The sequence below is a fragment of the Solea solea genome, chromosome 20 (genome assembly GCF_958295425.1).
Source record: "Solea solea chromosome 20, fSolSol10.1, whole genome shotgun sequence".
NCBI classification, from domain to species: Eukaryota; Metazoa; Chordata; class Actinopteri; order Pleuronectiformes; family Soleidae; genus Solea; species Solea solea.
In genome coordinates, this window is record NC_081153.1 from 1,187,113 (window position 1) to 1,203,474 (window position 16,362).

The window sequence follows — 16,362 nt, forward strand, 5'->3', positions numbered from 1 at the left end:
TTGTCCATGGGCTCCACTTTTATTGATTTGCAGCATCTGTTGTCCTTTGAATCTTGGCTTGTAATTTCCTTTTGTGAGCCAGAGATCTTGGGATGGGAACCCTGCTTTTTTCACCCTCTTGTCCAACCAGCATGAGGCTTGTTGTCCCAGACTCCTCCCCTTTTATGAACACCAGAGCTCTCTCCACCACGAGCGATTGAGAGGCTCAGCTTCTTTACTGAGCACCTCACTACCAGGCCATGCTCCCTGCACTGCTCACTTCATGCTTTTTAAAAATCAGCCATTGGGCAGAGTTAGCTTCAGAAGAGGGGGTTTAGTTACCCTTTAAATGCACAGGCCAGGACAAGATAAGACACTGATGTGAAGTATTTTCTTCACCATAATGACCTGCAGTGCACGTGGAGAATATATAAGCTGAGAGGAGCAGAGGAGGCGACATCACCATACAACTGATTGATGTGTGAAGTGAGACACTGCTGCTGCTGCTGCTGCTGCTGCCGCTGCTGCTGCTGCTGCTGCCGCTGCTGCTGCTGCTGCTGCCGCTGCTGCTGCTGCTGCCACTACTGCTGCTGCTGCTGCTGCTGCTGCTACTGCCACTGCTGCTGCTGCTGCTGCTGCACATAAACAGAACTCAGCATATGTAAATCACAGAGAATCAATTCACTGACTCATTATTCTGCCATGCTCCTACTTGTTTGTATTCAATTAACAAAAGATACACACACACACACACACACACACACACAACACTAAAGACTTAATAGATGCTAGTTTACGTCAAAGCTCTCAGCCTGAAAGCTCTTGGGTTTGATGGCATCAGTTTAGTCTTAGTGTTGCTTTGCCTGTGCTGATCATTGTGGATCCTTTCAAAGAGATGCAACATTAATTAAGACCTCGCTGAATTAAATGTAATTTGAATTATTTTGCTGTCACATGCACTGCATTACAACAAACTCACACAGGCTGCCTTTGTTTCAGTTAGGAAAATAAAACTATGCAGTGCAGCAGCCACACAGCAAAGTATTGATATTAAGAGAAATACTAAAAGTACTGAAAAGTCAAGGCTATAATGTTACTCATCACTAATTCTCTGGTGGCTTCACTGAAGGCTTTATAAATCATGATGTAGGAATGATTCATTCTCCTTCCTCTCACTCTCACACATACAAACACATTGATTTCAATCTAAGAAATCTACTGCTTTTAATCTTCTTATCCAAGTTTGCACATCATTATTCAGTGTATCAGTAAAATAATAACTTGAATCATATGCTTGTACATCAACCAAGTCTTTATTATTGTCAGGAGACACGCCCCTTCTTAACTTATTATTAATAATAATAATAATAATAATAATAATAATAATAATAATGATAATAATAATAAGAAGAAGAAGAAGAGAAGAATACATCGTATTTATATAGCGCTTTTTTGGACATTAATACGCTTATTCATGATGAAGGTTCAATGCAGAAGAATCCTGACACAAATATATATCTGTTAAAAAAATAAGACTGTTAATAACTTTGTCATCATCATCTACCGCTTTATCCTCCACCAGAGGGTCGCGGGGGGTGCTGTGCCAATCTCAGCTACATCGGGCGATAGGCGGGGTACACCCTGGACAGTTCACCAGTCCATCGCAGGGCCACACACAGATAGAGACAAACAACCATTCACTCTCACACTCACTCCTATGGTCAATTTAGAGTGTTCAATTTACCTATCCCCACATTGCATGTTTTTGGACTGTGGGAGGAAGCCGGAGAACCCGGAGAGAACCCACGCACACACGGGGAGAACATGCAAACTCCATGCAGAAAGGCCCTTGTTCCAACCGGGGCTCGAACCCGGGTCTTCTCGCTGCAAGGCGAGAGTGCTAACCACTACCCCACCGTGTGGCCCCGTTAATAACTTTGTATCTTATATAATTATTGTGCTCTCGCCTGTTGTAGAGGAATGACCTGTTCCTATCATCATAAGGAGACATGACTTATTCTGAACCCAATAAAATCTGAAGTTCCCTCAGGTTTCATTTGTTTCCTGTGAGGGATAAAAAACACAGACACTCTCCTGCTGCTGCTGATGCTGCTGATGCTGCTGCTGCTGATGTTGATGCTCCTGATGCTGCTTGTAAGAGACATACAGGCTGAAGATGAGCAGCACGGTGTGTTAGAGTGTGTGTGTGTGTTGCAGAGGGCGTGGTTCACCTGGGAGTGGGCATGTGCACGGTGCGGAAGTGTGTGTGCGTAAAGGTGGGCACTCACCGGTGACGCAGAGAGAGAGAGAGAGAGAGTCAGGGTTGGGAGTAGCCGTAATTTTTGTTGACCGCTACCGCTACTCATTCATTCATTTATCACCCTTTTTTCCTGTTTAATCCGCCAGTCTCATTTTACGTTTATCCATCCTTGCTGCGCTGTGATAGCTCTGTGCTGTTTTGTTACAATAAATGCACCTAAGCATATTTGGATCTCAGCGTATCTTTATCATAATCTACTATAGCGCGTCATAAATCTACGTACCTGAGGACCCAAACCTCATATACTCTCAGCGGCTAAAAGGTTTGTGTTTGGAAACCGCAACATTTTGTCAACAAAAAAGGCTTGGCGTTTAATGAAAATCATCAAGCCGCATCAAAGAACCAAGTCGTCCCGCACCGACTAGCCCGAGAACAAAGGAGCCACAGCTAAGTGCCACACCACGCCAAACATTTACCTGGGAACAGGTAGGCCTGAACCTGTTAATGTTTGTGGATTAAGGAATCCGCTTCGATTGGAATGCATTGAGTCAAATGAGGACAATGTATTAAATGGATACGCTGGTTGCATTGGCGCATTGATGGTGGCGCATATTCTCCGTGCTTTAATGGATTGTGATGTCGGGACTTTGTGGCATGTGGCGGCTGATGTTGTCTAAAGACCTACTGCTTGTTGAAATGCTTGGATCGAATCCGCTCTGTCAATGAATTTAAATACCATGTCTATGGATGGATTTGAATACGCTCATGAATGAAATGTGATTGTGTTGCTTCATACAAAAATACAATCTAACGAAAATTAGTCAAATAAACGCTGATGCTGAATGTTCAAACATGGAACGTGAAAAGAGGGAAATCAAACTGACGGCCAAAGCAATGGAAAATAAAATCGAACGGTTGCAGCATGAGCGCAAAAGTGCCGTTAATAAAATCAAAGAGCTTATTCCGCAAATAAAAACGCACATGAAATCAAAAGAAAATGTAACTGAAATCCCCTCACAACTGAATAACTTGAATGCACTGTGTAAAAAGGCCACTGACCTGCACAACGAAGTATTGCAACTTCTTCCTGATGATGAACATAAAAAACAAAAAGAGTGGTTTTCTAGCATTATGGATTACAGTGATGCGTTCAAGGAACAAGTGGAAAATTGGATAAAGGAAAATCCGCATGAAAACTCAAATGAATTACCACTACAGACAAATACTTCTGAGCAACCAACAAAGGAAATAAATTATGCAGAACAAATTCCTGTCGAAAAAAGTAAGGATTTGTCTGTTGCTGACCCTCCAGTATCTGTTTCCACTGGACAAGATCCTCAGGATGAACTACAGCCCTGTGACAGCATCTCAAATGCAACCAAGAAATCACACTCACATCATTCCTCATCCTTGGCTTCACGCTCATCTGCTCGCTTAAAAACTGAAACAAATCTTGCAATTTTGGCAATGAAACAAAAGGCATTAAAGGAAAAACATGCATTGGATGAAGAGGAGTTAAAGCTACGCAAAAGAAGAGAACAGCTTTTACTGGAGAATGAAATCGCTGAGGAAATGGCAAAACTAAGTGTTATAAAATCACAAAGCAGTGTTGGCAGTAAATCAAAGTCAAAGGTTTCAGATGGGATGAACTCATACTATGAAAAGACATGCTCAAAACAACAACTTAACAACAATGCTATGGAATTTGTCCCATCACTGCCAGTTAAACTAAAATCCAACGCAATTGAAACCACACAGACAGTTGTGAAGCCTAAAGTCACTCACTTATCTGACATAAAACATCTCCCAGGTCCTTCTTACATGCTCCAACGTTATCTAACCATTCCTGAAGATCCTGTGACCAATGTTACACAAACTGATGCATCACAAAATGACAGTGTGCTGGACATAATGAGAAAACAAAATGAAATTTCAACACTCTTGATGCAACAACAATGCCTCTCAGCACTCCCAAAAAGGGAAATTCCCATTTTCGATGGTAACCCACTCAAATACCATTCGTTTATTAAAGCATTTGAAAATGGAGTTGAGCGAAACACCAGTAACAACTGTGACAGACTCTACTTCCTTGAACAATACACCAAAGGGCATGCAAAGGGACTAGTGAGGAGCTGTCAGCACATTGAGTCGAGTAGAGGATATGTGAAGGCGAAGGCTCTATTGAAAGAGCACTATGGCAATGAGCAAAAGGTGGCAGCAGCATATATGGAGAGAGCTTTGTCATGGCCCACTATTAAAACAGAAGATGCGAAAGCCCTCCAGGAGTACGGCCTCTTTCTGCGTGGATGCTGCAACGCTTTGGAGGATGTGCAGTATTTAAGTGATCTGGACACACCCACAAACATGGTGGAAATCATTAAAAAACTGCCGTACAAACTCCGAGACCGCTGGAGGTGCGACGCATGTGACCTGCAGGAAAGGTACAATAGGAGAGCAAGGTTTGTGGATATTGCCAACTTTGTTGAAAAACAGGTAAAAATCTTGACAGACCCTGTGTTTGGAAACATTCAGGACACTGTTATAACAACTAAACAAATGAAACACAAACCTCCCCCTCGCTCCAGCATCAGAGGAACCAGCTTCGCTACCACAGTGAATCGTGTGGAGAGAACAGCTCAACCTGTGAAAGCTACATACATAAAACCACCAGCCAAGAAGATCTGTCCCTGCTGCACCGGAGGACACACATTGGATGTGTGTGCGCGGTTGGAAAAAATGGCACACAAAGAGAAAATTGACTTCCTGAAGGAAAATGGTGCTTGTTTTCGCTGCCTGTGTATAGGACACATAAGCAAAAATTGCCAAAGGAAGATTTCCTGCTCGAAGTGTGGCCTAAGACATCCAACTGTGCTCCATAAGGATAGTGTGGCAACGGCAGAACCAGCTGAGAGAAGCATCCAGGTTACAGTGGACGACACCTTGGTTTCCAGTGGGCTTACAGGGGCTGGTGAGATGGATTGCAAGCTTCCTATCGTGCCGATCCAAGTGAAGGCGAAGAAGGGCAATAAAATCATTCTCACATACGCCTTTTTGGACCAGGGAAGTACTGCGGTGTTCTGTACTGAGAGTCTGAAGCAGAAGCTCAATTTGTCTGGGAAGAGAGCCAACATTCTTCTCAGGACCATGGGGCAGGAGAAGGTGGTCAGTAGCTACATTGTGCCAGAGCTGGAGGTGGCAGCACTTGAAGATGACAGCTTCATTGAGTTGCCAAAAGCGTATACTCAGTTGTCAATGCCAGTCCACAAAGCAAACATACCCACAAATAAGGATCTGACAAGGTGGCCATATTTAAAACACATCTCCTTACCACAGATTGAGGCTGGAATTGAGTTGCTGATTGGAACGAATGTTCCACGAGCCATGGAACCGCTGGAAGTTATCCGCAGTGAGCACAATGGACCCTACGCTATAAGGACGGCGCTGGGCTGGACGGTAAATGGACCACTGACAGGAAACGGTGGAGAGGCCAATTACTGTGAGCAGCCAGTAACTGTGAACCGTGTGTCCATTGTAAATTTGGATGAACTGTGGCAACAGCAATTTAAGATGGACTTTCCAGAATCTGCTGTGGAGGAACAAGTGGGTCTGTCCAGGGAAGACCTGAGGTTCATGGACATGGTCACAAAGTCAGCCAAACATGTCAATGGTCACTACCAGGTCGCCCTGCCTTTGAAAAATCCAAACGTCAGCATGCCAAATAACAGGAAAGTGGTGGAACAGCGTCAAAACCATCTGAAGAGGAGGCTCCAGAGGGATCCAGTGTTTTACAGGGAGTATAACACCTTTATTAACGATCTACTTGGTAAAGGTTATGCTGAAAAGGTTCCTGATGCAGAGCTGGAAAGAAGTGATGGCAGGGTCTGGTACATACCGCACCATGGTGTCTACCACCCGACAAAGGGAAAGCTCAGAGTTGTTTTTGATTGTGGTGCCAGTTACAAAGGACAATCTCTGAATGAAGAGCTGTTGCAAGGGCCCGATCTAACCAGCTCACTGATTGGAGTTGTGACCAGGTTCAGGAGGGAACCTGTGGTCATCATGGCTGACATAGAAGCTATGTTTCACCAGGTGCAAGTGCCCCCAGATGATGCTGATCTGCTGCGATTCCTCTGGTGGTCACAAGGAGACTTGAACCAAGCACCATGTGAATACAGGATGAAGGTACATCTTTTCGGAGCTACATCCTCCCCTAGCTGCGCCAACTTTTCCCTCAGGAAATGTGCAGAGGATTTTGGACATGAGCATAAGGAGGAGACAGTGGACAAGCTGCAGCACTGCTTTTATGTGGACGATTGTTTGGTGGCAGTTGCAACAGAGGAGGAGGCACTGATCCTCTGTCATGAGCTCATGTCTCTGTGCGCTAAAGGGGGATTCTGTTTGACCAAGTGGCACAGTAACAGATCTGAAGTGCTCAAGACCATCCCAGGGCCCCGCAGAGCTAAAGGCATGGAGCAGTTGGACCTGGACCGGGAGTTTGTGCCCATTGAAAGAGTGCTGGGTGTAGAGTGGTGTATCAAGTCAGACACCTTTAAATTCAAAATTGTATGGAAGGACAGACCACTCAACCGCAGAGGCATCCTTTCTACTGTAAGCTCCATTTATGACCCTCTGGGCATGTTAAGTCCCCTTGTTCTGACAGCAAAAAGGATCTTGAGGGATTTGTGCAGAAGAGGAGTTGGTTGGGATGATCCCATACCAGAGACTGTCTCCAAAGAGTGGCTTAAGTGGGTGCAAGGGCTCCACCTACTGGACAACTTTGAGTTGCCCAGATGTCTAAAACCTCTGGAGTTTGGAGATGTTATTACTGCACAACTACACCATTTCTGCGATGCTTCTGAGGAAGGCTATGGTACAGTCACTTACCTGCTGTTACAGAATGAGCACCTCCAAATGCACAGTGCTTTCATTATGGGAAAGGCTCGTGTTGCTCCACTGAAGACAGTTACAATTCCAAGAATGGAACTGATTGCTGCAACAATGGCCAGTCGCATGGATGTCCTGTGGAAGAAAGAACTACACATGAGTCTTCAGGAATCTGTGTTTTGGACTGATAGTGCTTCTGTGCTGAAATACATTAACAACGAAAGCTCCAGATTTAAGGTGTTTGTTGCCAATCGTGTTTCGGAGATCCTGAAATCATCTCACCCCGCTCAGTGGAGGTACGTGGATACAGCTTTAAATCCAGCAGACGCAGCATCCAGAGGGCTCAAAGTGGAGGCATTTCTGAAGGACAGACTCTGGTTAACAGGACCTCCGTTTCTTTGCCAACCTGAAACAGAATGGCCTGTGAACCCTGAGCCTGTGAGTCATCTCCCCCAGGATGATCCAGAGGTGAAGAAAACTGCTGTTGTCAATGCTGTACAAGCTGAAGAGGATCCCACTACTCACCTGATCCATCATTATTCCTCGTGGATCCGATTAAAGAAAGCTGTGGCGTGGTGGCTGAAATACAAGGAATGGTTGTCGTCCTGTATCAGGAAGAGAAAAAGGCTAATAGCCAATCAGAGTGAAGAGAGCATGCAGCAACAGAGAATGATGGAGCAGGAAAGGTGCACATTTAAAGGTGCAGCTGTTCTGGGAGCTCCTACAGTGGAGGACATTGACAAGGCTGAGCTGGCCATAATTCAGTTTTGCCAGAAGAGAAAGTTTTTTGAGGAGCTCTCGTGTCTGGAAAAGGGACAAAATGTCAAGAAAAATAGTCACCTGCACAAATTGTGTCCAAGGCTGGAGGATGGAGTCTTGCGTGTGGGAGGACGGCTTAGCAAAGCAGCACTGCCTTTGGAGTCTAAGCATCCTATCATTCTGGCAAAAGACCTTCATATTTCTACCCTGCTGCTGAGAAATATACATCAAGAGGTAGGACACAGCGGCCGCAACCACATGTTGTCCAAGCTCAGGGAGAAATACTGGATGACAGGAGCAAGTACTGCCATTAGGAGAGTTCTGTCCAAGTGCACCATCTGCAGAAGACTTAATGCCACTCCAGTTTGCCAGCAGATGGCAGACTTGCCCACGGACCGACTCAAGCCTGATGAACCTCCATTCACATGTGTAGGGGTTGATTATTTTGGACCCATCGAAGTGAGGAGCAGGAGGAGTACAGTGAAGAGGTATGGTGTCCTATTTACCTGTCTTGTATTGAGAGCTATTCACATCGAGGTGGCACCTTCTCTGGACACTGACTCCTTCATAAATGCACTAAGGCGTTTTATAGCCAGAAGAGGACAGGTCCGCGAGCTGCGCTCTGATAATGGGACAAATTTTGTGGGTGCAGAACGTGAGCTAAAAACAACGATTGCGCAGTGGAACCAGGCACAGGTGCATGATGTGTTACTTCAAAAGGGCATTAAGTGGACGTTTAACCCCCCTGCTGGATCACATCATGGAGGAGTGTGGGAAAGGCTTATTAGATCGGTGAGGAAAGTCCTGAACTCCACTCTCAAAGTACAACGCTTGTATGAGGAGGGACTCCACACAGTTCTTTGCGAAGTGGAAGCCATTATTAACAGCAGGCCCATCACCAAGGCCTCCACAGATCCTAACGACCTGGAAGCACTGACGCCGAACCATCTGTTACTGCTTAAAAACCAGCCTTCATTACCACCTGGAGAGTTTCAAGCAGCAGACCTGTACGCACAGAGAAGATGGAGACAAGTCCAGTACATATCTGATCTGTTCTGGAAGCGCTGGACAAAGGAGTACCTGCCTCTGTTACAGGAACGACAGAGATGGACTGGAGTCCAGAGAAACCTTGTCGCAGGAGATCTAGTTTTGCTAATGGACAGTACTGCACCTCGTAATTCTTGGATTATGGGACGTGTTTTGCAAACTTTTCCAGATCGCAAGGGATTTGTGCGTCAAATTCGGATTAAGACAAGAACCAGTTGCTTGGACAGACCCATATCCAAGGTGTGTTTGTTGCTGGAGAAGGAGGAGGCAGCATGAGGACGTTGCTGACCTCTATATGGACTTTGTGTTTTCGGACGTCAGATGGACTTTGCACTAATCGGTCATGACGACCAGAAGAAGGAATATTCGTTGTAATGACTTCATGGACTTGAGCAATTTATTAGACATTTTTGCATTATCGTTGAAATTGATATGATGATTTATTATGTCTCCTATTGTGTTTTGAAATGTGAATTATTATGTGAGACCTAATAATTAGGGGCTGGTGTGTAAGAGACATACAGGCTGAAGATGAGCAGCACGGTGTGTTAGAGTGTGTGTGTGTGTTGCAGAGGGCGTGGTTCACCTGGGAGTGGGCATGTGCACGGTGCGGAAGTGTGTGTGCGTAAAGGTGGGCACTCACCGGTGACGCAGAGAGAGAGAGAGAGAGAGTCAGGGTTGGGAGTAGCCGTAATTTTTGTTGACCGCTACCGCTACTCATTCATTCATTTATCACCCTTTTTTCCTGTTTAATCCGCCAGTCTCATTTTACGTTTATCCATCCTTGCTGCGCTGTGATAGCTCTGTGCTGTTTTGTTACAATAAATGCACCTAAGCATATTTGGATCTCAGCGTATCTTTATCATAATCTACTATAGCGCGTCATAAATCTACGTACCTGAGGACCCAAACCTCATATACTCTCAGCGGCTAAAAGGTTTGTGTTTGGAAACCGCAACACTGCTTCTTCCGCTGCTGCTCCTGCTCCTGCTGCTGCTCCTGATGCTGCTGATGCTGATGCTGCTCCTTCTGATGCTCCTGATGCTGCTGCTGCTCCTGCTGCTGCAATATAGCATTTTGTCATGCTATATTTCCTTTCAACTCGAAGGTTGTGGGTTTGATTCCTGGCTCTGCTGGTCCACATGCTGACAGCTGTGCTGGAAGCATTTGAATACAGACCATTTATTATTTTATCATTTATCTTTAATCTTTAATGTTGTGCTTACCTTTCAGGCTGCTGTACCAAACTGTATCTTATGTCTTAATGTGTCTTAAATCAAACCTAAAATAATAAGCTTTTTATGTATATTAAACCAAGGGCCATGCTTTATATTGGAGGCTCTTTGTTTCAGGCGATGTCTTCATCCATATGAAACACCCCAAAACCAGGTCTGTACGTGGCACTGCTGCAGAAATATAAAACCAGATGTGTATACGGCTTGTGCTCTTTACATTTTTTTTTTTGGTCATTTAAAATAAGTGTGTAATGTATACGATCACAGAAACAGTGACAGAAAATAAAAGTTATCATAAAGCAAAAACATCAAACAATCTCCAAACACAAGAAGAATATGAGTGACAGCAAATACAAGCGCAACAGAGAGGTTGGATCAATGTTTTCCCAAAATAGTGGATTCATACCAGTTCAGTTAATTTCAATTCAATTCAGTTTTATTTGAATAACACTAAATCACATTATCTCAACATAGGACGGCAGAAACCTTTTTAAACAGAGAAGAGAAACCCAACACAGCTCATACCGAGGGTTGAAGGTTTTAAGTCTAACTTTAAACACAGAGAGACACTGAAGGCAGGTTGTATAGACCCTGGGAACCACAAGTAGACCTGCATTCTGGGACGGAAGCGATCTGTTGGGATAATAATAAGTTATTATGTTGGGCTTTGTATGTATCTACAAAGAAAATGCAGATTCTCACAGTGTCATTTAAATACTTTAAACTCAGATCTCACATTTTCAAGCTAAAATAATCTACGTAAAATTGAATTATTTAATTTATAGAAAGGAAATGTTCTGTCAGGTCACTGTCAATAATGCCATGGGATTTCATTTATTTCAGTTAGTCTACATACTGTATGGACAGGTAGAGCGATGTGTAAAGGCTGAAGTTTGTGACATGAAAAATGATAAAAACGTAATAAGAATTTAGAGACTTAGAGAACAATTTCAAATAATATAAAGGTGTAATTAAGTAAACATCATAAGGGAACTATGCTTTAATATTTCCTTTGTGTATTCACTTTAAAGGCCAGATCTGTATGCAAACCATCATTAATAACTCAAACCGTATTTACTATATTAGTAATTAAAACAAAATGTTGTATTGTTTTGTTTTCCTCACATTGTAAGTGTGCTCCGGTCCCAGCTGCAGCTCCATGATCAATCTGCTGAATCTGTCAAACATTTCTGGCTCTTTGGCTCTGTGTTTGTCTCGGTTCATGTGCATTTTAAAACACATTACATGGCACAGTGAGCCCATCAAGTCTGAGGCAGTTTTGATGACTATCAGGGGTTCTGTAAAACTGTCTGAGACCTTCTGCACGCGCTCAGGTCTGCAGATAAATACAGCATCATTCACGTCTCTTTCTGTCTGTGCACTTCCTTGCTTTCCTGTTGCTTTTTCACAGTCTCTTCCACTTGGTTTACTTCTGTTTTTTGTTTACTCAGAATTAGTTTTATTCCTAATTCTGAGCCGTTTACGTAGCTCGAGTTGACACATGTGGTGTCTGTCACCTCATGTTTCCATGGTGACTGCATCCTTTCAGTGGCTGTATACGTTCCTTCAGCAGTACTTCAAGGGTACTGAGTAATACACGGGGGTACTTGTTTGATACAAACCTCCTGGATAAGATAAAGTTGCACAGTTCACCTTTATTATTAATGTGAATTATTACATATACTATTCATACTTAATAATACTATAATATTAATATTAATGAGTGTTTTATCATAATAGGGAATAGATCCCCTCAGAGGGCTCAGATTGTTATTGTCCATCCATCGACTTTACTGTGTACTATTCCCCTTTAATCTCAGTCTGTCTCAACATATAAATGAACCTGTTATAATTTTATACAAATGATCCCTTCTGTAACCATTAGCTGTCACATAAATGGACTTTGCTAGTCCTGATGACCAATCAAAGCTGCTTTCCACTGACCCACTCAAGCAACACAAGGTTTACTGTCTTAGCCGGGAATCGAACCCATCTACAAGATGGAAGACGACTTGCTCTACCACTGAGCTACTGCCGATACCTTTGTAATATTTATGAACAAATCCTGAAGTCTGTCTCATCCTTTTGCAAATGATCTGTTATGTAAGATTAAAGAAAATACATCTGTTACATTTTGAATTATTCATATCACATTTGTACTCGTCACTAACATCTGTAGTTTGCTGCTACATGTTGCAGCTGCTTCTTCCGTAGCACAAGTGAGAGCAGCGTCTGTCTTTGTTCAGAGGTGCAGTCAGAGATCTGTGCTGTAACAGTCATGACTTAGGTCTTCATTCAACAGTGAAAACACACACACAGCTTCTGAAGCAGCAGTAACAGTGAGCAGCCTCAGCAGCAGCGGCTGCATATTAGTCATGTGTTTCCTCTGTGAGCAGTGTGGTATCACCACACTGCTCACAGAGGAATCTGTTCACAGCGATTAAACAACCCAAACACAAAGTTTCTGGTTTTAAGTCCCTCAATACTGGGAGCGCTTTCTTCACAACTGCACTGCTTCTGTGAATAATGAAATTTTGATTTGTTGACTGGATTTGCGCTGGGCCGACTTCTTGCTGGTTTTCTCGTGGCTGGTCACATTATATGTATTTCTCTCTTTTTTTTTTCGCCAACAATTACTCGTCTTCAGGGTTCATCTTTCAACTCAAAGGTTGTGGATTTGAGTCTACGTGCCGATGTGTCCTTGGGCAAGACACTGTGCCAGCAGCGTGTGAATGGGTACGAAAGATGAGTGACAAAAATGTGCTGCACATAGATTCGCTGTATAAAAGCGTGAGTGAATGGGTGAATGGCTTAACTGTAGTGTAAAGCAACTTTAAGTGGTCATCAAAGTATGAATCTAGCCTTAGTGGATTGTGATGTGTGCAATTAGCTGCAAGCTTAGTACATTCATCCATTTCTCCACTTTATTCTCCGGCTGCAGCAATCCTCCTCCTCCCCTGCAACATCAGACGCCTCATCAGCTGTACCCCCTCCACCACTCACCATCCTGCTGACCCGGAAAGGAGGCAGATTAAGAAGAACACGGTTTGTGGCGTCACACAACAGGAGCATTGGGAGCGCTCGCCGCAAGTCACCATATTTTAGACAGGAGTAACGGGCATTTCTTTTCACCGTCAACCAAAGCATTGTTGCACTCCAATGTACCAATGTATTGTTGAATAGACTGCCACCTAGCTGCATGGTCCACTCACCAACAGGCCACAGTATGTGAGGCTGGAAGACTGTGTGTCTGAGGTTGTAGTTTAGCCCTCGACATAAGACACTCACAATCATATGTCTCCTTCAAATTCCATCTGCAAAACTGGATGAAGTTAAACCAGACCTGTCTCCATCAGTAGATTGTCCACATAGTGTTGTTTTGTTTCTGCTTTTTTGTTTTTGTTTTATCTTCTGTCAAATGTCTGGTGTCACCTGCCTAGGGTCTATAGATGTAAATTAGCATTGTTGCTATAATCTGGCATATTAACATCCTCAATTGTTGAAGATGTTCATCAATATGCATTGTCCCTATCAAATAAATAAATAAATAAATAAATAAATGCTGTGTCTGCAATTCTGCTCCATTACCTCAAATTAAAGCCATCCATTCACACAATGAGTAAGCACTTGGAAAGTGTGCAGAGAGAAAAGATCTTGCTGATCTCTTTGGCTCAACTCCAGGTGTAACCTTCAAAGTGTGAAACTGAAGCATAAATGTTCTTAGTTACACTGCAGGCCGCTCTTATGAGAGGCTGAGTCAGCTTTACTCCATTGGCATATGTCCAATATCATGAGGAAACACCAGGACTTTTATAGGTCTATGATCTCATGTTAGGAATGTTTGATCTTAACCTGCAGCAGGGAAACTTGTAAGATACCCAAGGGATGAAACTACAAAAGAAGAGAATTCAAGATGTTTATTAATCCCAAATTAAGTCTGAACTAAGAATCAAATATCCAAAGAGAAAGTTTTATGCGTCCATACTGTCATCAAAGTGTGTAAACAAACATGAATACTAACAAGTTCAGCTTGTCAGCTCCTTGAACCTGGACACAATTTTGAAGCCTCTTGAATTCTCCAATTAGATGGTGACACACTGTCTTTTACATATTTCATATCAATGTTGTGATCACTAGAGGCCATTAAACATGACTCATTATCAAACAGGCTGTGTTGTCATGCAACATCAGGTTCACATGGGTCTTTTGTAAACAGTTATGCAGTGCAGTTTTTTATTTTTTTTATAGAACTGCAATTATATTTCTCCACTCAAAGCAAAGAGCCATACAGGAGAGACATTTGTATAACGTCACCTGTACAGTATAAACAGTCAAAGTAAAAGTAAGTGAACCCTTTAGAATTCTGCATGAACTTGTCATAAAAATTGCAACCTGTCCTCTAACTGAAAACGTACATATAGGTCGTTTTTTCCAACCCCTGAATGCGACGTAAAGGTTTTTACTAGTATTTTCCAACTCAAATATACACAGATGTTACTGAGGTTAGGGTTAGGGCAAAAAGGACAGGGTTAGGCAGTATAGTTAGGAATCGAACCATTGTCGACAGCACTCGACTGGTTAGTTGAATGAATTAATCAATTTGAGGACCCCCCAGCCAGCCTGCATGTCGCGATGTGATCGTGCTGATGTGCTTGTGTTTCTGTGTTTTACAGTAAAGGATTTGAAACTCATGCACGCCTGAGAGTATTCCTTTTTTGCTCAAGTGTGCAACATATGTATGTTTCATTGGAGGACAGTCTCAAAAATTGATCTGACCTTCATCTAAGCTGCAGGTGCTTGTTACAATAAATCTCTTATATTTAAACCAGTGGAAAGAGTGTTTTGTTGAACCGTGGTCAGTCCTGTCCTCATTGATTACACAGGGAAACTCTCTCATACTGATATTCACAATGAGCTTAAGCCAATAACACATTTATTATACAAACCCGTCTTTGGCAGCAATGACCTCAACTGTTTTCTGGTAACTACAGATCAGACCTGCACATTGTGTCGGATTTTAGCCCATTCTTCACTGCAGAACTGCTTCCATATTCTTCTGTGTATGGCTCCCTTCAAGTCATTCTACAGCATTTCACTAGGATTGAGATCGAGGCTCTGACTGGTCAACTCCAATTCTGTTCCTCTGAAACCATTGCACTGTGGATTTGCTGTGATGTTTGGTGCCATTGTCCTGTTGCATCACCCAGAGCTTCAGTTGATGGACAGAAACCCTCGCATTATCACATGATGCCAAGCTGCACAGGCCCTCACACACCAAAGCATGTTCCCTTCTCCATAGGGATGATGTTTTCTTACCCTTCCTTTTCACGCATGTGAGCCACAATGATGTTCACAATTAAACACCGCGTGGAATCTTTCAAACTCCCGGTCTCTTCATACTCTTTGATCACAGTCATCCCTGCAGGCTTAGAAGTGAGAATTGGCTCCACTGCCTAAATACAAATGATAAAAATAGAAAACAATTAACAACAATATTAATACGTTAATTACTTTGAAGAAAGGCCAACGAAGAACAAAGTATGGAAACTATAAGACTGGTTCTGTCCATGACAGGCTGAATCATTTGAGATCCAGGATCACTTGCTGGACTGCTTAGACTGCTTGAGAGGGACAATGTATCTGTTAGACCCTTCACCATCTTGCTGCAGTAGTGTAAAATCTGAGGACCACAAATAACAACATTAAGTTACAGGGCACATACCATCAAAAATTAACAAACACAAAACTGCCATATACAGTAGGGTGCCTACTGTATATGGATCAAGAACTAGAACATTTTCATTCCAAGATCTCTCAACACCAAAGAACACCAAGGTTTAATTTACTTAACCCTTCAAAAAAAGTTACGTTAACACACCTAGAGCACCAAATGGTGCTCATAAAAGTACACAGATATAAAAATAGTATATAGTTTATATTTTTCTTTTTTGTATGTTTTAAACCCACAGCTGTTCTTTCCATAGATATTAAATTTTAATTAAAAAATATATATTTGAACCCTTTAATTGCCAGGTTTATTCATGATGCACCTTCACTGTATGATCTAAAAAACACAAAAAATTAAATATTTTAAATATACTTCATGCAAACTGGATTTTTTTTTATTATTGCAGCCTGGTATATGTGAAAGATTACATTACATCACATTACATAACATGTCATTTAGCAGACGCTTTT